The 22,034-nt window shown below is 46.2% G+C and overlaps 1 long non-coding RNA gene across 1 annotated transcript in view; it reads left to right on the top strand.

Moving 5' to 3' along the window:
- The window catches only part of LOC138513862 (uncharacterized), a 31,735-nt gene that overhangs the window by 7,611 nt on the left and 2,090 nt on the right, over window positions 1–22,034 (top strand). The window contains exon 2 of the long non-coding RNA XR_011281828.1: window positions 3,727–3,790. This is a non-coding gene — a long non-coding RNA (uncharacterized lncRNA). The remainder of the gene's footprint in view (window positions 1–3,726; window positions 3,791–22,034) is intronic.

Below are 22,034 nucleotides of genomic sequence, written 5' to 3'. Positions count from 1 at the left end.
TGGTCTTGTCCAGAGGAAGGACCAAAGGGAGGGAATCAGATGATTAACCTCCAACGAATGCAAGAAGACAAAATTAGCGTGTACATTGTAATTCAGTGTGGTACATACTCCTGAAGAATTTCCTAGGCAACTGTGTGAAACTATAAGGAAAGAAACATGTCGGGTGTGTTGTGAATGTTGTATGATTGATTGAATGAGTGACGGTTGCACGGATAGTCAGAAGTTGTATGGACTTGCGTGTGCTTCCTGAATAGGAGATGGCAGCTAACAACAGATCCTTAATGAAAACTTATTCTATGTACTAAACAAAGTGTTGATGAATTGATATACCATAAAACATTGTTGATGTACAGTACAATTTTGCTAAAAAGTATTTTTGAATCTTGTTAGACCATGTATATTTTTTTATTGAAATGTGTTTTATAAAAACAGAAAATAAATAGATATTTTTTATATAAATTGAAATCATATGTTATGATTCAATAGATACTAACACATACGACTTGGCAGACACAAATGGTTTCGGGGAAGCAAGTGACCCTTTGAACAAATTATATTGTATATGTATGCATTCAAACACAAAGAAAGTGATGAGATTCTTGGAAAAAATATAAGCAATGATGGTAGTGAGGAGCAGACCTCTTCTGAGCTCGGAAGTTAGCCTCTCAGTGCTGGAACCCAGAGATCACTGAGGGTGCAGTATTGTTTGGCAGCTCACTCATGGGGTTTTGGTTTAAGAACAGACCTCTTCTGAAGTCTGAAGTTAGCCTTGGATTGCTGGGATGCGCTCATCACTGAGGGTGCAGTATTGTTTGCCAGCTCAGGCATGGGGCTTTGGTTTAGGAGCAGAGCTCTTCTGAGCTCGCAGGTTAGCCTCTGAGCACTGGGATGAGCTCATCACTGAAGGTGCAGCATTGTTTGGCAGCCCAGGCGTGGGTTTTTTTGTTTAGGAGCAGACCTCTTCTGAGCTTGGAAGTTAGCCTCTGAGCACTGGGACCCTCTCATCACTGAGGGTGCAGTATTGTTTGGCAGCTCAGTCATGGGGTTTTGGTTTAGGAGCAGCCATCTTCTGAAGTCTGAGGTTAGCCTATGAGCACTGGGACCCTCTCATCACTGAGGGTGCAGTATTGTTTGGCAGCTCAGGCATGGGGTTTTGGTTTAGGAGCAAACCTCTTCTGAGCTCGGACGTTAGCCTCTGAGCGCTGGGTCCCTCTCATCACAGAGAGTGCAGTATTGTTTGGCAGCTCACTCATGGGGTTTTGGTTTAGGAGCAAACCTCTTCTGAAGTCTGCAGTTAGACTCATAGCGCTGGAATGCGCTCATCACTGAGCGTGCAGCATTGTTTGGCAGCCCAGGCGTGGCGTAGGTTTTTTTGTTTAGGAGAAGACCTCTTCTGAGCTTGGAAGTTAGCCTCTGAGCGCTGGGAGGCACTCATCACTGAGGGTGCAGTATTGTTTGGCAGCCCAGGTGTGGTTTTTTTTGTTTAGGAGCAGACCTCTTCTGAGCTTGGAATTTAGCCTCTGAGCGCTGGGAGGCACTCATCACTGAGGGTGCAGTATTGTTTGGCAGCCCAGGCGTGGGTTTTTTTGTTTAGGAGCAGACCTCTTCTGAGCTTGTAATTTAGCCTCTGAGCGCTGGGATGCACTAATCACTGAGGGTGCAGTATTGTTTGGCAGCCCAGGCGTGGGTTTTTTTGCTTAGGAGCAGACCTCTTCTGAGCTTGGAATTTAGACTCTGAGCGCTGGGATGCACTCATCACTGAGGGTGCAGTATTGTTTGGCAGCTCAGTCATGGGGTTTTGGTTTAGGAGCAGCCATCTTCTGAAGTCTGAGGTTAGCCTATGAGCACTGGGACCCTCTCATCACTGAGGGTGCAGTATTGTTTGGCAGCTCAGTCATGGGGTTTTGGTTTAGGTGCAGCCATCTTCTGAAGTCTGAGGTTAGCCTATGAGCACTGGGACCCTCTCATCACTGAGGGTGCAGTATTGTTTGGCAGCTCAGTCATGGGGTTTTGGTTTAGGAGCAGCCATCTTCTGAAGTCTGAGGTTAGCCTATGAGCACTGGGACCCTCTCATCTCTGAGGGTGCAGTATTGTTTGGCAGCTCAGTCATGGGGTTTTGGTTTAGGAGCAGCCATCTTCTGAAGTCTGAGGTTAGCCTATGAGCACTGGGACCCTCTCATCACTGAGGGTGCAGTATTGTTTGGCAGCTCAGTCATGGGGTTTTGGTTTAGGTGCAGCCATCTTCTGAAGTCTGAGGTTAACCTATGAGCACTGGGACCCTCTCATCACTGAGGGTGCAGTATTGTTTGGCAGCTCAGTCATGGGGTTTTGGTTTAGGAGCAGCCATCTTCTGAAGTCTGAGGTTAGCCTAGGAGCACTGGGACCCTCTCATCACTGAGGGTGCAGTATTGTTTGGCAGCTCAGTCATGGGGTTTTGGTTTAGGTGCAGCCATCTTCTGAAGTCTGAGGTTAGCCTATGAGCACTGGGACCCTCTCATCACTGAGGGTGCAGTATTGTTTGGCAGCTCAGTCATGGGGTTTTGGTTTAGGAGCAGCCATCTTCTGAAGTCTGAGGTTAGCCTATGAGCACTGGGACCCTCTCATCACTGAGGGTGCAGTATTGTTTGGCAGCTCAGTCATGGGGATTTGGTTTAGGAGCAGCCAACTTCTGAAGTCTGAGGGTAGCCTATGAGCACTGGGACCCTCTCATCACTGAGGGTGCAGTATTGTTTGGCAGCTCAGTCATGGGGTTTTGGTTTAGGTGCAGCCATCTTCTGAAGTCTGAGGTTAGCCTATGAGCACTGGGACCCTCTCATCACTGAGGGTGCAGTATTGTTTGGCAGCTCAGTCATGGGGTTTTGGTTTAGGAGCAGCCATCTTCTGAAGTCTGAGGTTAGCCTATGAGCACTGGGACCCTCTCATCACTGAGGGTGCAGTATTGTTTGGCAGCTCAGTCATGGGGTTTTGGTTTAGGTGCAGCCATCTTCTGAAGTCTGAGGTTAGCCTATGAGCGCTGGGACCCTCTCATCACTGAGGGTGCAGTATTGTTTGGCAGCTCAGTCATGGGGTTTTGGTTTAGGAGCAGCCATCTTCTGAAGTCTGAGGTTAGCCTATGAGCGCTGGGACCCTCTCATCACTGAGGGTGCAGTATTGTTTGGCAGCTCAGTCATGGGGTTTTGGTTTAGGAGCAGCCATCTTCTGAAGTCTGAGGTTAGCCTATGAGCGCTGGGACCCTCTCATCACTGAGGGTGCAGTATTGTTTGGCAGCTCAGTCATGGGGTTTTGGTTTAGGAGCAGCCATCTTCTGAAGTCTCAGGTTAGCCTCTGAGCGCTGGGACGCACTCATCTCTGAGGGTGCAGTATTGTTTGGCAGCTCAGTCATGGGGTTTTGGTTTAGGAGCAGCCATCTTCTGAAGTCTGAGGTTAGCCTATGAGCACTGGGACCCTCTCATCTCTGAGGGTGCAGTATTGTTTGGCAGCTCAGGCGTGGGGTTTTGGTTTTCCAAACCTAGGATCCTAGGAGGAAATTGATGCCACATTTTAGTTCCAGGAAAATTTGCCACATTTCCTACACTGGTGCAGATGTATGCCTGGTCGTCAGCAACTCAAAACTTTGACCCCCGTCCACGATCCCCTCTCCCCAGGATTAGCAGAAGAGAGTTTGTTTCTTTTGAACGACAACATACAGGGTCATTGCTTAGCTTTTACTCATTTGGGCCTTTGCAGCTGCCTTACCCTACAACAGCCTTCGTGACGAGGACACCACTCCCCAGCACTTAACACTGACAAGGTAAGCAGTTTTCTAACATTTCTGAATGCAACATGGAGGAACGATTGTCTGTGGCAAGTCCTTATAATAGTGTTAGTTAACTTTAAAGGCAAAACAACTGATATCAGGCATTTACATCTGAATAACCTGTACATCTCTAGTTGTTAGCAAACCTATGAATGCTTTCAGTGCCGCAGTGAACAAACACAAAAGCAATTTTGTTTAAACTGTCTCTCAATTTCCTTTGTCTGCTTTCGACACAGTTGGCTTTTTTGTAGATTTCAAATGTGTATCAGATCATGAATAACAACTTGCTCGTTCATGCTGAACAATGATTATGCTCATATCATCATACAACACTGTTTCTTTTGTTGTGTGTCTGTTAGTCTTTAAGGTATAAGACAAGAGGAGCATTTGTTTATGTTCACACAAAATCGCATTCTGGAACCTGTAGGTTTCTATTTATAATGGGGCTTAAGAAGCTATAAGTATGCTCTTTTTTGATTAACATGTTTCTAGGACATATGCTTACCTGTCAAAGCTTAAAATCGGTTCTGGCCAATGGGAAGCCACCCCAGAGCCAGCTGACCAGTTTGATAGAAATGTTCAAAACATGTGCAACAAGCAATGGTAAACTCAATTGATTTGGCTTTTGCTGTTATTCATTGCATTATACATTTAAAGGCATTCATTTGTGCTGGGCTCATCAACAAGGGACCAGGCTCAGAGAATATGCAAGCTGAAGTGCCACCCATCATGTGACACTTGTTATGGGACTTGATAGCCTCTGCTGGCTGATTAAATACTTCCAACATGTTAAATCCGCACCGGAGGCATGAATCCTGTAGGTTGCTCAGCGTTCCTGGGCCTCTACTTTGATAATGAACTAGGGTGACCTGTCCTCGTAGTCTAGCAACAGAAGCCTTTCCCTGTGTCTATGCAGGATGTTGAAACCCAGAGGTAGGCACCATATGCTGTGCTGACTGGAGCTGAGCATCCTTTCCTTAGAAGGCTAGTTATATTGTTAAAGGAACTTTGACCAGACCCCGCATCTAGAAACGTCACTGATCATATAACCCTCTTGCTCATTGCCTATTGGATAAGGATATGGGGTAACCTGGAGACAAGAGCATACCAAGCCACATCGAAAGATCTTTTAGGCTTGCATACTTATTTGAAGAACCTGTGGGCTGGGTGAAAACAATCTTCATATGCATCGGGCTCTGGAGCCCTGTGGAAGTCAGGAGAGATAAGAGGGCATAGAGCCTTCTTTTTTGTTTAAGGGGGGCCTGGTACTGGAAGGCAAGGTACACTAAGAAGCAAACAAAAAGAGGCAACCAGGCTACCCCTCCCTTAAGCGTGGAGAAGGTGGGAGGACCTATTCTACAAACCAGTACTTAATTCAAACTAGTTATACAGAATCACACTCGAAACTAAGCATCTAAAACAAAATGTAATATAAAATACATGTCAAAAACATAGATAAAATAAACAATTACACATTGGTCTTAACATTTGCAGAAGGATTATTCCATCAACAGAAATGGTTCATGTGTGGTATCTAATATGCAACACATTTGCACTGTCGACACAGATTTAGTGTTTCTGGCTTGAAGGACTGATTAGGATGTTTTTTAGTCAATTGCATTTAGTGTAAACACTAATATCATCTCGCTCCTGACTTGATTTTCGAAGGCTTCAAGCTTTCTTCAGGACAAACGAACAGTATACTAGGAGTGCGAATGTTAATCTTTAACAAATGACGTCTCGGGGGCAGTAGTGGAAAAGACAGAAACTGGCTTCTGTTCAGGTTGTTTCAAATACTGGTGCAGTTAAGCTACCCGGAATAGTAGAACGTGTCCAGGTTCCTGCTTCCCAGTCCCTCGCCCGTTTGTCTCCTACAGGCAGCGCGCGCCTTTGGCAAGTGCTCCACCTTCTCTCTCAGCCATAGCAACACTAAACAATCACCGGAACAAAAACCAAAAATAAACCAAAAAAAGAAACAACTATGAATATGAATGATTCCCATAGGGGAGTGAGGGAGACGTTTTGGAATAAGCTTTCCCAGTATTTGAAACATAAAGGTATATGGGGGATGGAGCATGCTAAAGGCAGACAATTAACTATTTATGCCGTTAAGTTTGGGATGCCTTCCTATTCGCTATCTAATTGCAAAGCATGGGAAACACACCGAGGGCCGAACTCAGTGCATGTGATAATAAGAGAGTTTGACGGTAGTGAGCTTCCTACTTTTATGCCCACTGTCAGGGTGTAGAATTATGAGATGGACCAAGAGGGGGCATGGTTGGTTATACACCTTCATTTGTTTATATACCACAAGGAAACCTATCTATCCCTAACTCTATGCAGGGCTTCCCTGCCTCAACCTAAAACTAAGGAAGTGTCAGAATGTCCATCAAATAATATTCACCGTTCTTGTCCAAACCCCTACTTCTCTCTATGATAAAGTAAAGTCTTCCACCAGAAGAATGACTCCCTTCTCCTGGGATTCAGAGGAGGGAAAGGTCCAAGAGAATGTCTCCCTTCCCCTGGCAAAGTTTAAACACAAAAGATCTTCAATCAGGAGATCTTCAAAAGATCTTCTGCCTCCCTTCTCCTTGTACATTCAGAAAAGATCTCTTTATGAAAAGTCACAAGCCAGAGGGAATGACTCCCTCCCCTGACGTTCTGTTGGCTTCTATATTAGTTCAGCTTTCAGATTCATTACCAGGAGTATGCCTCCGTTCATCTGGGGTCTATAGATGTATCACAGTGTCCACACACTTTGGACCAGGGGGATTGACTCCCTTCCCCTGGTTCTCGACATATAACTCGTAATGTTCTAAACTCGTGCCAGTTTGGCAATTGGGTTGGCCTCTGTTCCCAGGCTTACATTGTCCCAACTCTTTCAATGAGCTTCAGTGATGTACCGCTTGTCACTGAACAGGGGAAAGTTTTCTTTTGGGTTCCCAACGCGTATTCAGTATTCAGTGGTCTTCCACTGGGTTGATGATGTTCTCGTCTGTTGCTTCCTTCAACTATTTTAGGGTCCCTGCCCCTTCTCTGGTGGTCAGTGGTTTCTCTCTCTCCACTAAGATGAGGAAATATTCCTCGGATGCACTCTCTATTCGTTATAGAGAACCTGACCCTTCTTTGGTGGTCAGTGGTTACGTTGTCTCCACTGAGACGAGGAAGTACTCCTCGGATGACCTCTTTATTCATTATAGGGTCCCGACCCGTCTCTGGTGGTCATTGGATTTGCTGTCTCCGCTGAGACGAGGAAGTACTCCTCGGATGCACACTTTATTTGTTATGGGGTCACGACCCTTCTTGGCCCAGTTTCAGACTCTGCCACATTGATGGCTGGAAGCTGAGAACCCTTGACTCTTCCCTTGTCCCCATCGGTCCGCCCGTGCCTCAAATTACCTGTATGAAGCTGCTTGCACAGCGCCAGTTGTTCCAGGAACTGACGTTGGTCTCTTCCTGACTTCCTGTGGTCTTCGGTGGTATGAGGGATCAGAAATGTGAGGCGGACAACTTTTAGATGATTTTTCTCTAAATGCCATTTTATTAAATCATACATTTTAATAAACGCCTCACAAACCCATCTCCCATGCCAAGCCTACTTCAATAAGGATTCACAATGCAGGTTTTCTTTCCTGCCTGACCACTTTCCACAATCAAAAGTGCTTCTGAAGTTCTAGATCTACTGACAGCCAGAAGTTCATAACAGTTAAAGAAGTTTGCAGTTTCATGACTTCAACAACTTTTCAGAAAAGACAAGATCCACATTAGCGCTCTTCAACACTTTCATCTAAGCAATGCACTTCTTCTTTTGAACATTCACCTTCCAGAAGGGCAGCCTCTTTTCCACTCTCATCTTCCTGCAACACCAAAAACCAAGCACTTTTGGCTTTCCTCGTTTTGGCAATGTGAGTTTTTATACCAGTTATAAATGTATGGAACAATCACAGATCAATAAACTTCACAGTTGAAAACATTTCATTCGCACCTTTTCTTCCGGTTGACTATATTCATTTAATTGTATGCATTGTTGTTAGTCTCTTTTGGCTTGGGAAATGTTTGTATAATTCTTGACTTTAGGCAATGCTTGTATGTTCACTGAAACTCACAATCTTGAAGTTTAGTCACTTGGTTTAAATATTACAATGTTTTCTGCTGCTTTATGAAGGATTCTTCAGTTAGCTTTCACTTTAGAATCACTTTTAGACATACGTGATTGGTATTCAAGCTGCTTTCTTAAGTTCGGTATTCAAATAATAATATCAAAGCAGTTTTACTTTTATTGCATTCATTTTTCAACAATAAAATGGTTGGGTTTAAAGCAATTTCACCCGCATGCAAGTGACTCCTTGCTGCTGTTGCATGCCTTTGATACGCACAAGGGATTAGAGCGCTCTGCAACCTCCACCGGCTTCATCCTTTGCATTTGATCCCTCTGCGTGCCGCAGGACTTCCACTGTTCTAGCTTTTCTGAATGGATATACTTCCTCACTATAGTTGCCTTAGTTCCCGCCACTTTAGCCAAGAGCTTTGCTTGCTAGGGAGACCCCCTGTTGCATACCAGCCCCCAGCAACAGTCTCTGCAATTCGGTTCACATGGGAGAAAGACTTCCTTCCTCACGTTTTCCGCTGTGCAACCTATGCACTTCATATTTAGGGAGAAAAGGACCTGCAATGGTCCCAGCGCCCTCTCTTTCCTCCAACTTCTACTTAGACTGCCAACAACATGCCTGCTGCTTTCTCCTTCTGCTGCAACATCTCCTACTACTACTAAAGGACTGCACCTGAGGGGGCCTTTTAAGCTTCTCTGCCTCCCTCTGGTGTGGATCATGTGCCTTAACAAGCTGACCATTCCTGAAACTTTGCTCTTGAGCCCTCTTCCTCATCCCAGAACTTAGGGAATTGCGGGACTTGAAGTCCCCAACAACAAAGTCAAGTTGCATAGTCAGATTTATTTTAAATGTATTTAAGGAAACACCACACAAATTTACTTGGAAAAGGGATGGCAGTTCATTTAAGCCATTATTTACAGATTTCCATTCACTGTACCTCTGGGAGTTAGGATGGTTTCTAACTTTAAAAGTCTCATACAGGCTTTCATTTATTAAGCTTTTTAGGGATTCTACATTAGCTTTATCCACATTAAGATGTTCAATTTGTGGATCAAACAAATCATAGATCCCCTTCTCCCCTGTTGATCTGTTCTCTCTTGGCACCATGCACCTGGCCACTCTCTGTCCTCTGGGCCCAGGTACCCGCTCACCCTGCCACCCTCCTACACTGCCTCCGGGCCACCCCTTGCACTGGGGTCTGTATCTGTACCCATACAGCCCCCCCTTTTTCTTCCTGCACTTAGCAGACCTACCCTGTCTGCTGCCTTAAACCCAGCACTTGCAGATTGCTGGCTGCACTAAAACTGTTTGTTGCCTTTATTATTTATTATTGTTATTTATCTGTTTCTCCTCTGCTTTGCACTTTCCACTTCTCCCCCTTCCATGCACTTTCCCCTCCTCCTCTCCCATGCACTTGCGCATTCTCAATGTCACTGGGCCTAGTTTTGCGCTGTTTTGTTCTCCCCTGCGCTGTTTTGTTCTCCCCTGTTCCCCTCCCTTGCCTTGTCGCGCTCTGAAACACTTGTGTACGAGCGCGATAGAAATAAAATATCATATCATATCATAAACCATTAAATGCCTTGGTATTTGTAAAAGGTTCTTCCCATTGAGAGCTCCATGGACCACCTTGTCCTAGTCTTTTCTACCTGGGCTGTACTGAGGGTAGTACAATAGTACATATGTTTATCCGTAAGAAAGGGATTTGTGGTGGAAGGGGGCAGACGACCATATATACGGCAATATTTTTGGTGGGGATAATATGTAGTGATACCGTGAACCTTCACACTGCATGATCGCAGATGGAGACGAAAGGGACTCCTGTCTATCTTTAGGTTAAACAATAGCAAAAAGTGTAAGAAGGCCATGGGATACTGCACATCCACTGAAGAAGAGATGGCGGCAGATGCAGTGACTTGATATCTAACTGCAGCCTGGTACACACCACAAAGAGATCTTGCTCCCTACATTCTTGTGCATTGCTAATACAGAGCTAGGGAGAATTGAGAGAAAGGGTTGTGGATGTTGTTTTATGGAATTTGTAATTTATTTTGCTAGTGCCTTAGTATGGGTATGTCTTACTTTCTGGATTGTGTTCTACCGAGTTATTTGGTGTATATGTTTTCAATGCTATTGTAATGTGTTGTTGCGTGGTGGCTTTTGCTACACAATGATGAAGAAAGAGTTTGCAGGTAAGGAAGAAAACGAGACAGAGGGACGCAAAGTGGGATATAGGTTGGGTCAATAGATGCAGAGGCTTCTTTATTGTAGGGTAAAAAGGGCACGTACCCCAGGCCCACCTTGGGGTGGAGGGCAGATGGCTGCCTCATGCAATTAAGTCTTTGCTCACTTTTTTAAAATCATAAATAACATGCCAGGGATATGTTATATTTTGCTGGTGAGGCTATACACTGACTGCTTAGCTGTTGCAGACACGTACATTCCATTCACATCACTTAATCATGTAATGCTTCCTGTGTTAATTGTAGTACATACAGTTGTGCGTTTATTATTGTACAACTGCTGTAACGTTTTTGTGGACAATACAGTTATCACTTGCAAAATCAGAGGTGAAATAAATGTTGATAGGCCAGCTGTGTCTTTCCTTATTCTACGATTGATCATTGCCCCATGCTCTACAACAAGAACTGGAAAACAGTTTGGTTAAGTATAGAAGTTGTGCACTGGTCTCAAATCCCAGCTTCACCTCTCAATGAAAGTGTGTGGTTCTGGGCAACTCAATTAACCTGTCACATTTGCCACTCCATAAATATTTTAAAAATGCCAGCCCATAAGAGTGTTGTACTTCTCAGGGTACCCTTAAAAAAACTCCCTGATAGTTTAACTGACTATATATAATGTTCCTTCATATATAATAATAGTAGTGATTGATACATCGCACACCACAACGTCACTTGTTTCTTTGCTCACTAACAGAAATACCACTTGGAAACCGCGGCCCTCTTCTAATCTCAGTCTAAATCCTGATATGTGCACTTTCTTGTTGGCTTCTTATCTGTGTTTTGCGATCTACCCTTATGCATGTGTACCTTTCTCTCTGCTTTCTCTCTGTCTCCTGCTTCCACGTTTGAACACTTTTAAATTATGTGATGCAGCTAATCTGAGTTCTGTTTCAATGCTGGGGTATGTTTTCCTTTTTCATGCAACTACTGATCTGTGTCCTGCATGTATTATATGGCCAGTACACATGCGTCATGGCTGCTATTGTTAAAAAGTGCCCTGTACCTATGCTAGAACACAAGTATCCTGGTTACAAACTGTTAATATTGCCCTGGAAATGCCACTTGTTTATTATTCTGATTCCAACAAGGATGAAGCGGGCAAGGGGATTTTAAGGCTGCGGCCTTGTGTATTGCTTGACTGGGGATTATGGATCCCTTAACATCTTTGGTTTAAGAGAGTCCCTGAAAGTGTCTGTGCCCTGGACCCCAACATTCCTAGAGATGGCCCTGAGTAGACGTAGTGGGAGACCAGAATGATGGAGGCTGTTCCTGTGACCGACTGAGAGCCTAAACAGTTGCACTACGATAACGGGGAAGCACTATTACAAATAAGGACTGTGACAAAGGAGAAGGACTGTGATTAAGGACTGTGACAAAGGAGAAAGACTGTGATGAAGGAGGAGGGCTGTGACAAGGGAGGACTGAGGAAGGAAAAGGACAAGGACAAACAAAAGAAAAGGACTGTGACAAAGGACTGTGAAGAAAGAGAAGGACTGTGTTACGGGCTAGGATGAAGTTATTAACGGTGCCAGTGCTGCCCTGCGGGGCCACAAAGAACACGTTACAGCTGCACCACCCCCAGGCACAGCTTGCCTGCCCGCAGAGTGATGACCACCAAAGGTGCCAGGAGCAAACAGAGGCAGACTACGATGGAAACCTACACAGCTGGGGGTCCAGCTAAGCCAAACACCAACGCCACCAGCACTGAAGCGCCGCAAACAGAGCCGCAGGAGCCAGCAAACTCACAGCTTATGGAAGCCATAAAAACACTCCAGAGAACAATGGAGAACAAAATCGATGCCGTGGCAGTTGACCTAAACTTATTGCGACAGGATGTCCATGCCATAGCAAGTAGAACAGAAGTGATGGAGGCCCAGGTTCGAGAGAACTTTGAGGCAAAAACTAAGATCCTAAAGGTTGTAGACATACTGGCACAAAAGGTTAAAAACCTGGAAGATAGAGCCGATGAAGCAGAAGGGCGGGCACGTCGTAATAACATCAAACTCCTAGGTTTGTCGGAGGGTACTGAAGGCAGCGACCCCACGAATTACATTGAAAATCTCCTACTGCAGGAAATTGGAGCTGGAAAGCTGTCCCAAGGCTTCACCATCGAGAGAGCCCACCGCTCCCTTGCCAAACGACCACCCCCGGGGACCCCACCCAGGCCAATAATAGCAAAAGTACTCAACTACAGAGACAGGGAGTCGATTCTGGCCTTCTCAAGATCAGGGGGCCGCGTACAAAGAGACTCTGCTAAGATAGCCATATACCCGGACTATACATTCCAGGTCCAGATGACGAGAGTCCAATTCATTCCCACTAAGGCAAGACTAAAAAACGCAGGCTTACGCTACATGCTCCTTTACCCAGCTAAACTTAAGGTGCTGCACAACAATAAAGCACTCCTGTTCGACACGCCAGCAGAAAGCCAGCAAGTGGATGGACGGGGAACAGCTCCCAGATCTTGACACAGGAGAGAGCAAACCTCGGAAACGACGCTCTAAGTAACATATGCCGCCTAGTATTGGGGCTGGGCAAGCACGGAAACTGGACTACACACAAACGCAAACATTGATCCTTCTAGGAGAACTACTGGAGTCAGGTTGCTCCCCAAGTGACAGCAACCGAAGTGGACCTACTCCTACTTCCAACCCCCAGAAGGAATTAGGGTATACTAAACTCACCAGTAGGGCACCAGGTGACCACCAAGAGGTCAATGGAGCGGAAACAGGGTAGTCAGAGCGGGGGGAACCTCGCTGGACTTGTTATGTTACAGGGACATTTAAAGTTGAAGGGTGGAGGGAACCAGGGAATTGGTAATCAAAGTTGGGAACCTTACTTATTCAACCAAAGACCACCCAAAGCATTGAAAGCTGCTGGAACCAAGCATGGAGGCGCCAGGAGCGCCACCCACATAAGAACAACCACACAAGACTCATGGCGGACAAAATCAGGATCTTGACATGGAACGTCAGGGGAATGAATAGCTACGCCAAGCAGCGCCGAATTCACACAGTTATAAAGTGCAGCAAGATCCGAATCGCCCTCCTGTAGGAGACCCACTTGAACGCACAAAAGCTAGCCGCACTTGCCAAAATCTCGAAGGGGATGCTGATAGGATCCACATATTCCACTTACGCAAGAGGAGTCCTGATCTAGATAGCCCCGCCTATCCCCATAAAAGTGAGGCACTCCAAAACGGACGACGAAGGCAGAATGGCCCTAGTGCATGGCAACATTGAGGGTAGAGAACTCTGCCTGGTTATCACCTATGCACCCAACCACGATGCCACAGTCTTCTTTCGCTCCCTCTACAGACGACTGAGCCCAGTCAGGGACTGCACCCTGATATGGGGGGGAGACCACAACTGCACCTTTAATCCCCTTGTAGATAGATCTGATGACAAACACGCCCGTCTGTCCCCACCAGCCAAAATACTAAATGCGCTAACACAATACGCGCTCAGAGATCTGTGGAGAGAGCACCACCCAGAGAAACGAGAGTATTCCTACTACTCAGTCCCACATGCTGTCCACACTAGAATAGATTACATTCATATAAGTGACGAACAACTGGCCATGTTCGGCGACACACAATTTCTAGCCAGGTTCCTGTCAGATCATTCCCCACTGGTGACCACCTGGACAGTGTTTGCACCCCGACCCCCAGCGCCCACCTGCAGGCTCAGATCTGAAGCCCTGCTAGACCGGGCCTTCTCCGAACAGATTAATAAAAGCACACTAGACTACTGGCAACTAAATAGGAATAGTGTACAACACATTAGCACTGCATGGGAGGCGTATAAAGTGGTCATGATGGGAGAGATGATTGCAGCTACAGGTGGAGCCCAGAGATCCGTACTCACCTTAATGGCACGCAATGGGGAACAGCTAAAAACGCTAGAAACAGAGCTCCCTGCAGACCCCACCCACCTCCAAAGAATAATAGAGCTTAAACAAACCTGCCTGGGACATTGGGAAAGACTGGGGAAGCTCAGCTACGCAAAGTACATAGGACGCAGTCATGCCCGTGGGGACAAGCCTGGGAAGCTCCTAGCCTGGCTGTACAAGAGGGAAGCCCCCAGGTCGCCCATTTGCCAAGTCCGCAACCCGGACGGCACACTGGCACACACGCAAGCCGGTATTAACCTGGCGTTGACCTGGTTTTACCAAGCCTTGTACACCGAACCCCCCTCGCCTATAGACATCGAAGTAGAGGATGTCTTGGATATCATTGAGTTGCCCAAACTGGACGTGCAGTTAGCTGAGGTCTTAGATGAGCCCATTACCCCTGAAGAAGTCATGGCCACTATTAGAACCCTACCATCCGGCAAGGCCCCAGGCACAGGCGGGCTTCCCGGGGAGTTCTATAAAACGTACGAGGAAACGCTAGCCCCACTCCTGGCCCAAGTGTTCAATGAAGCCTACGAATTGGGCACCCTCCCAGACACCATGAGGGAAGCCGTAATTATCCCTATACTGAAACTGGGCAAGGATGATAGTGAATGCGCCTTGTGTATGCTCAATGCTGATAGCAAGATCCTGACAGCGCTATTAGCTGCGTAGAGCGATCCCATACCTAATCCACCAAGACCAGACTGGGTACGTACCTGGGCGAACCATCACCGAAAACCTACGCAAACCACACCATGTCATATATAGCACTAATGGCAAGCCTGGAAAATGCGCAGTGGCGTCCCTAGACGCCACCAAAGCATTTGATTCAGTCCAATGGAGGTGGCTACATGCCACCATGGCCAAGATGGGAATCGGACAGGCCTTCCTTAAGTGGGCCAAACTCATATACACTGACCCCACAGCCAGGGTGCGCACCAACAATACATACTCTGAGAAATGGCACCTTCATAGGGTCACGCGGCAGGGGTGCCCGCTCTCCCCCATGCTATATATTATCGCAATAGAACCTGTAGCAGCATACCTAAGGCAGGAATACGGGATGGGGCATCGTAATAGATGGGTGACTCGCTTGGTCTCCATGTATGCAGACGACACACTCCTCTACTTGGACAACCCCGAACATTTATTGCCATACATCTTGGAGACACTAGATGGATTCAGCAGATACACAGGGATACACATTAATCACAACAAGTCTCGCCTCTTCCCCCTTGCGTCGCTAAGTGAAGCGGGCGCTGAATGGCTCCCAGTCATGGCCTTTAGATGGGAGACCACCTCCTTTAAATATTTAGGGATAACCATCCATGAGACCCCAACATAGAGCATATCCTCAACACAGCGAGAGCTAAATACAACCAGAAAAAGTCAATGGACTTCTGGGGCAGACTACCACTATCAGTAGCGGGAAGAGGGGGGCTCCTTAAGATGGTGGCGCTACCCCGCCTACTACACTTTTTTACCAACATCCCATATAACATCCCTCAACAGTTCTTCAAAGACCTAGATAAATTATGCAGAGGATTTCTGTGGCAAGGAGTGAGACACAGAGTGGCACTAGAAGTACTGCAAAGACCCTACGACAGAGGAGGCCTGAAAATCCCCAACTTTGAACTATACTACCTAGCAGGCCAACTGAAACATGTAATTCAATGGATGGCGGACGAAATCACAACGGACACCCGGCTCCTTCAGCTTTCCATCCCCCACATGCTACTCAGAGACTTGTTCTGGACCCCAGATGGCGCGAACCAACACATACCATATCTAATGAAACTAGGTATCCAGATCTGGGAACGGGCCTGCAAAGACATGAAGACACAAGACCCTTACTCACCTCAGATACTGATCGCCGCAATCATGACGAACAGACCAGGGGGCTTAAAAGAAATAAGGAACATGTGGGAACCCCACGGGATTGCCACCCTAGGCGATCTAGTAAATGGACAGGACATCCTAACGTTTGCAGAACTGCACGAGACCTCAGGACTGCCAGTAGGACAATTCCTACTCCACGGAGCGGTAACAAAAACACTAGCGAGCAGGTGGCCTGAGGTAAAGGACCTCGAAACTGGACTTGATGGCATCGAAAACATACTAAACGCTGCTGAGGGTGAGCACGAAACCTCGAGACTCTACGAATCACTGCTAAACAACGCAACCAAGCAAGACCTCAAGTGCAAAGGGAAATGGGAACAGGAACTGGACCTGCAATTCGAGGAAAAGGAATGGGATTCAATAACTCATTATCACAAAAAAGTGTCCAGAAACGCCCGATTGCAGCTCATACAGTTTTACATCACCAACAGAGCTTACCTCACACCTGAGGCCATCTCCAAATTTAAAGGAGCGAGAACAATGGAATGCCCTAAATGTAACGAACCCCGAGTAGGGATGACCCACATGTTCTGGCGATGCCAAACCATACAAGCCTTTTGGTCACAGATCGCCGCAAAGGTTGCTGATGCAGACATCACCTTGGAGGTACTGACACCCAGAGCGTGTATCCTGGGTAGATCCAAAAAAAGCAAAAAAAACAAACCCCTGAACAGGCTCAAAGACCTGATGTACATCTTAGCTAAGAGACGCATCGCCATGGGGTGGAAATCCCCCAAAATCCCAAGCGTAACAGCGTGGTGGGAGGACCTTCGTAAGTGGACAACGGCCGAAACCGGAGCCTGGGAAAATGCGCAAAAAGAACAGAGACTGGACATAAGCGAAGGCCTACACCAGTGGGTGGCGCTCACGGAGACATTGTTCCATCCAATTGAAGCAGCTTCCACCACCGATGAGGACGGCAGCCCATGAGGGCCCCCAGAACTCGAGGAGTAACAACAAACAATGGTGGTCTTGGGAAAGTTGTGAGGGAGGGGTGGGGGGATGGGGACTAGCAAGTTTCTTAACGATGTAGTAATGATAACAAAAGTTTTATTGTTGAAAAATCAATAAATTATGTTTAAAAAAAAATATTTGCTTCCAGGACTCTCTTTGAACTCCCTCACTTCACACCTACTTCCTTGTACCGTCACTAGCCTGGGTGGCTGACGATGCAAAACAGGGCCAGATTATATCTTTCATGCCATGGCGGGGTGGCAGACATGGGCTTTAACGGCCCGCCAGCCCGAGCTTTAGTAGGCCTGAGCGAAGCAAGGGCCTCAGCTTGGGCTGCAGGCCATTAAAGCCCATGTCGGCCCCCCTGCCGGCGCATGAAAACTATTTGCACCCAGGATTTAAAGGGGTAATGATCCATCCGATTGGAGATCAGCTCTGCACGAGCCCACCTCTGAGCGGAGAAAAAAAAAAGTAAAATCAATGGTGCCATCATTGTAATGGAAAAGGGACTAGGTCTGTTTTCGGATGACGGCAGCCATGAAAAACATGATCCAAAATGAACTTCTATCTGGGGCTACAACCAAAAGGACCAGGGCTACAGCACCCACAGACCTCCCTATCGACGCCTCTGAGTTTGACCATTCAAGTTGGCTGGAGTGATCTGGTGGCCTAGTGGCCTTTTTGTCAGGTGTGTTTGAGCTTGTCTGTTTCGGTCTCCCCGGCTTGATCTTTCTTGGTGGAACACTATTCTGGCGATGAAGGGTTGCGTTGTTGTTCTGTGTCTCTAATGCCTATTTCAGTTTTATCTACTCACGCGACAGTACCTATGTGATCAATGGGGCTGAATCATCAAGCAGGTGGCGGGGGTCTGGTTCCTATGAAACAATATTGGTTCAAAGTTTGGATTATGGGAATGCGCCTGACCAAAGGTATGGTATTTTGGTTGCTCCTTGAGCAAAATGGCTACTTTATTGCAGAGCAGTGCACCTTCTGGCACAAGTGTTCTTCCTCTGTGTGACTTTCGGCTGACGTCCTTTTGGCAGACCTGAGGCACGTGGCAAGGTTTTAGGATCTCAGAAGGACGATATTGTGTGGCCAATGAAAAAAGTAATTTGGGAACTTTACCCCTAGAAGCATTGTCGATGGTTTGTATGAGTTTGAGATACTTTATTTTAGCTGGAAGCAAGGGAGCATCCTAAGGGCGGGGTAGCTTGGCTCTGCTCCTTAGGGCACCTTTCAAGCTTGAGGGTTTGGTTTTAGGTAGCCCCCACATAGACATGTGACAGTAAACAAAGCAAGGAAGAACCAAAGCTCTGATGAGACCTGCATGCTGTCTTGTTTGAAGGAGGGAAAAGGGCCTTTCTGAAAATGTGTTGCTGCTTATTCGTTCTCTTTCTCCCTCTCTCTACTTGGGAGGCGAAAGGTAGACATCTTGGGTGGTAAATGTTTGTCGTTGCTGGCTTCTAGTGTAATTTCATATCACTACGTTTTCTGCAGAGGGCTGAACCCTGTTCTTTTCCTTCGCTCGCTAATGCCAGTGGCCGGTCGGTACGCCTCTGCTCTCTGGTTTCTGGACGTAGATACTCCTTTGGAGGAATGTTGACCTTTTGGATGGTCTCTCATGCATAGTCAGAGTCAATGGGAATTCCCAGGTTACTCTCTTTTCGTGGTGGGAATGAGGGTTCCTAGGAATTTACAGCGGGACATTCTGCCTGCACTCCACTAGGAACAGCTCTAGGTTATCTCAGCTCATCCACTGTCATCTGCATCCGAGGTGAATAGAGGGGTCCACCTTCTACGCATTCGGTTTTTTCAGAGTGCTTTTCATCTCGCTTTTTTAACACGAAGGAACGTCAGGCTTAAATCTTCCACCTTCTACATTCCACAACTATTGCACTCACATCTCCCTGCAACTGTTCCTTTTCCCCCTGCAAACCGTTTCCCTGTAGTCTCATACCTGAATGGCAGCCAGGGTGGGTTTAACAGGTTAAATAACTGATGGAATTTTACCAAGTTCGGTACACCTCTAGCTGCAGACCGCTGCTGTGGGGCAGGTGGGCCAAAAGTTGCAGACTCATGCCCTATGGGCAGAGACCTAATGTGACAAGTCCACACAGACCAAGAAGAATCCTAACCCACAACTACACACTCAACCTGAGAAGATGGAGTAATCAGGCTCAAGCCTCGGTATCCAAAAAAGACCACTGATGGATACAATATATCAGTAAGAAGACGACAGACAGCATATGGGCAGATGGGCTTCAGAATGCTGCCTGCTCCCAGTGACGTGCACACTGGGCTTTAGGTTGCGCGCTGTGCACGTCTGTTCAGTGACCTCGGCATTTGTGCCGCTGCTGCACCTGTTTACACCTTTGAGGAGCCACCTGTGCACCTTTGTGCATTCTCTTCCTCTAGGTTTTGCATAAGCTGCAGGCCATCCAAAAACAAAATGCAAATGTCATGCCTATTACTAGGCAGGAACATGCTCTTTCTCGCCAGCCTGATTGCAAGCCAAGAACTTCAGTGCAGATCTGGCACCTGTGCAAAGGATGCATGGGAAGAGAATGCATAAATGAATGAAGGGATGCATGGGAGGAGAATGCACGAATTAATTAATGAATGGATGTATGGGAGGCGAATGCACAAATTAATGATGTGGGGACAATGCACAAATGAAGGGATGCATACAAGGACAATGCTCGAATGAATGAATGGATGCATGCGAGGAGAATGCTCGAATGAATGGATGTATGGGAGGAGAATGCTCGAGTGAATGAAGCGATGCATGCAAGGAGAATGCTTGTATGAATGAAAGGATGTATGGGAGGAGAATGCATGAATGCATGAAGGGATGCATGTGAGGAGAATGAACGAATGAATGAACTGAAATATGGGACGCAAATGCACAAATGAATGATGGGAGGAGGATGCATGAATGAATGAAGGGATGCATGCAAGGAAAATGCTCGAGTGAATGAAGCGATGCATGCGAGGAGAATGCTTGTATGAATGAAAGGATGTATGGGAGGAGAATGCACAAATGAATGAAGGATGTATGGGAGGAGAATGCATGAATGAATGAAGGGATGCATGCGAGGAGAATGGTCGAATGAATGAAGGGATGTATGGGAGGAGAATGCACGAACGAATGAAGGGATGCATGAGAGGAGAATGCTCGAATGAATGAAGGGATGTATGGGAGGAGAATGCATGAATGAATGAAGGGATGTATGGGAGGAGAATGCATGAATGAATGAAGGGATGCATGCGAGGAGAATGCTCAAATGAATGAAGGAATGCATGCAAGGAGAATGCTCAAATGAATGAAGGAATGCATGCAAAGAGAATGCTCAAATGAATGAAGGGATGCATGCGAGGAGAATGCTCAAATGAATGAAGGAATGCATGCAAAGAGAATGCTCAAATGAATGAAGGGATATATGGGAGGCAAATGCAAAAATGAGTGACGGAATGTATGGGAGGAGAATGCACAAATTAATGAATGGATATGTGGGAGGCGAATGCACAAATGAATGAAGGGATGTATGGGAGGAGAATGCACAAATTAATGGAAGGATATATGTGAGGAGAATGCACAGATGAATGATGGGATGTATGGAAGGAGAATGCACCGTTTAGTGAAGGGATATACGGGAGGAGAATGTACAAATGGATGAGGGGATGTATGGGAGGAGAAGGCATGCATGAATGGATGAAGGGATGTATGTGAGGAGAATGCACAAATGAATGAACGGATATACGGGAGACAAATGCACAAATTAATGAAGGGATGTGTAGAGGAGCAGCTGAATGCCTCAACAGATAATCCCGCGCCAGGCAGTATTCGAAAAGAAGGTATCCATTAAGAAAGCCCTATCAAATGTATCCCAGAAGAGATGATAATCTGAGGGAGGAACTCCCAGAGGGAATATGAAAAAGTGCAAAAGAGGAGCTGGTGACGTCACAAGAGACACATATGACGCCCTGAAGATACTGGCTGAAGAAAATGTATGGAACCTACAGAAGCTGATGACAAAGTTAAGAATCAAGTAAACTTTTATATGCAAAGTTAAGAATTGCATGTTTGACGTACTGCAGAAAATGCAAATCATTCAATGACTGTACAGATGCTGTAACGCAAGTAGACTAAGTGATCATAGAAGCTGGATATATGTAGTGAATAGACTGCAGACAAAGCCGCCATTATATGGATGCTGGACATCAGTGTCATGAATTTAGTGAGCTTGGACCCATGGAGGAGAAAGGCAGAGTGCTGTGTCGCAGCCAGAATTAGCTGAAGATCGCAGTCGAGTATGGCAAGGTTGCCTGGCGTGGTGTCAACAACTGAAGCAGCCAAGTTAGGTTATGTATTCTCAAAGACAGTGAACATGAGAAGCTGAATCATTCCATGTTAAGGTGCAAAGAAAGAACACCAAGCATGGCAAGTTTTATTCAATTAAGACATTTAAATGCTGCAAAGAAGACCAAATTGTGGTCTCCTTTCACGTGAGCTAGGGATGGATACAGAGTTGAGCTTGGCATTCTAGAACAACAATAGTGCTTGCTCATACTCCCTTATATTCCCAGAGACAAGAATACACTGCAAGGCCAAGTTCAAAGACAATGTGCATGGCAGAAGTTCTATAAGTAAGCAATTTACATTATCAGGACTATACATGAGATGGCGTTAAGAGCCTGATTGACTATATCTTTATATCATTTTGGGCATGGCGATAATTAGGATAGCGATCATAGACCTCTAATGGCTGTTTTCAAGTTAGAATCTCTATCCATGATGACTCAAGAATGCAATGCATAAATCAGGCCCTAACAATTAATGGCCATGGTCATAGGGGTATTAAAAGGGGTGAAAGTTGGCCAGAGTGAGTCTAGACCCCATCTCTATTAGGCTACCCTCCCCCACATCCAGAAGGTGTGCTCAATTGGTGTGTGTCAATGGCACTGAGGTTATCAGACACTTTGTGAAAGTGGCTGAAGGCATGCTTCCTTCTCTAACTCATACTAGATGTAAAGTTAAACAGAAGGCCTTGCCCAGGGTTGAATAGTGTGACCAAGAGTGTATCCATGTGAAGCAAGAACTGGAGGGAGCCCTGGCACAGGGACCGGTTGTTGATAGAGATG

The sequence above is a fragment of the Ambystoma mexicanum genome, chromosome 12 (assembly GCF_040938575.1).
Source record: "Ambystoma mexicanum isolate Mex_15411 chromosome 12, UKY_AmexF1_1, whole genome shotgun sequence".
Lineage (NCBI taxonomy): Eukaryota > Metazoa > Chordata > Amphibia > Caudata > Ambystomatidae > Ambystoma > Ambystoma mexicanum.
Note: the sequence above shows the minus strand (reverse complement) of the source record. Positions and strands in the feature narration are given on the sequence as shown.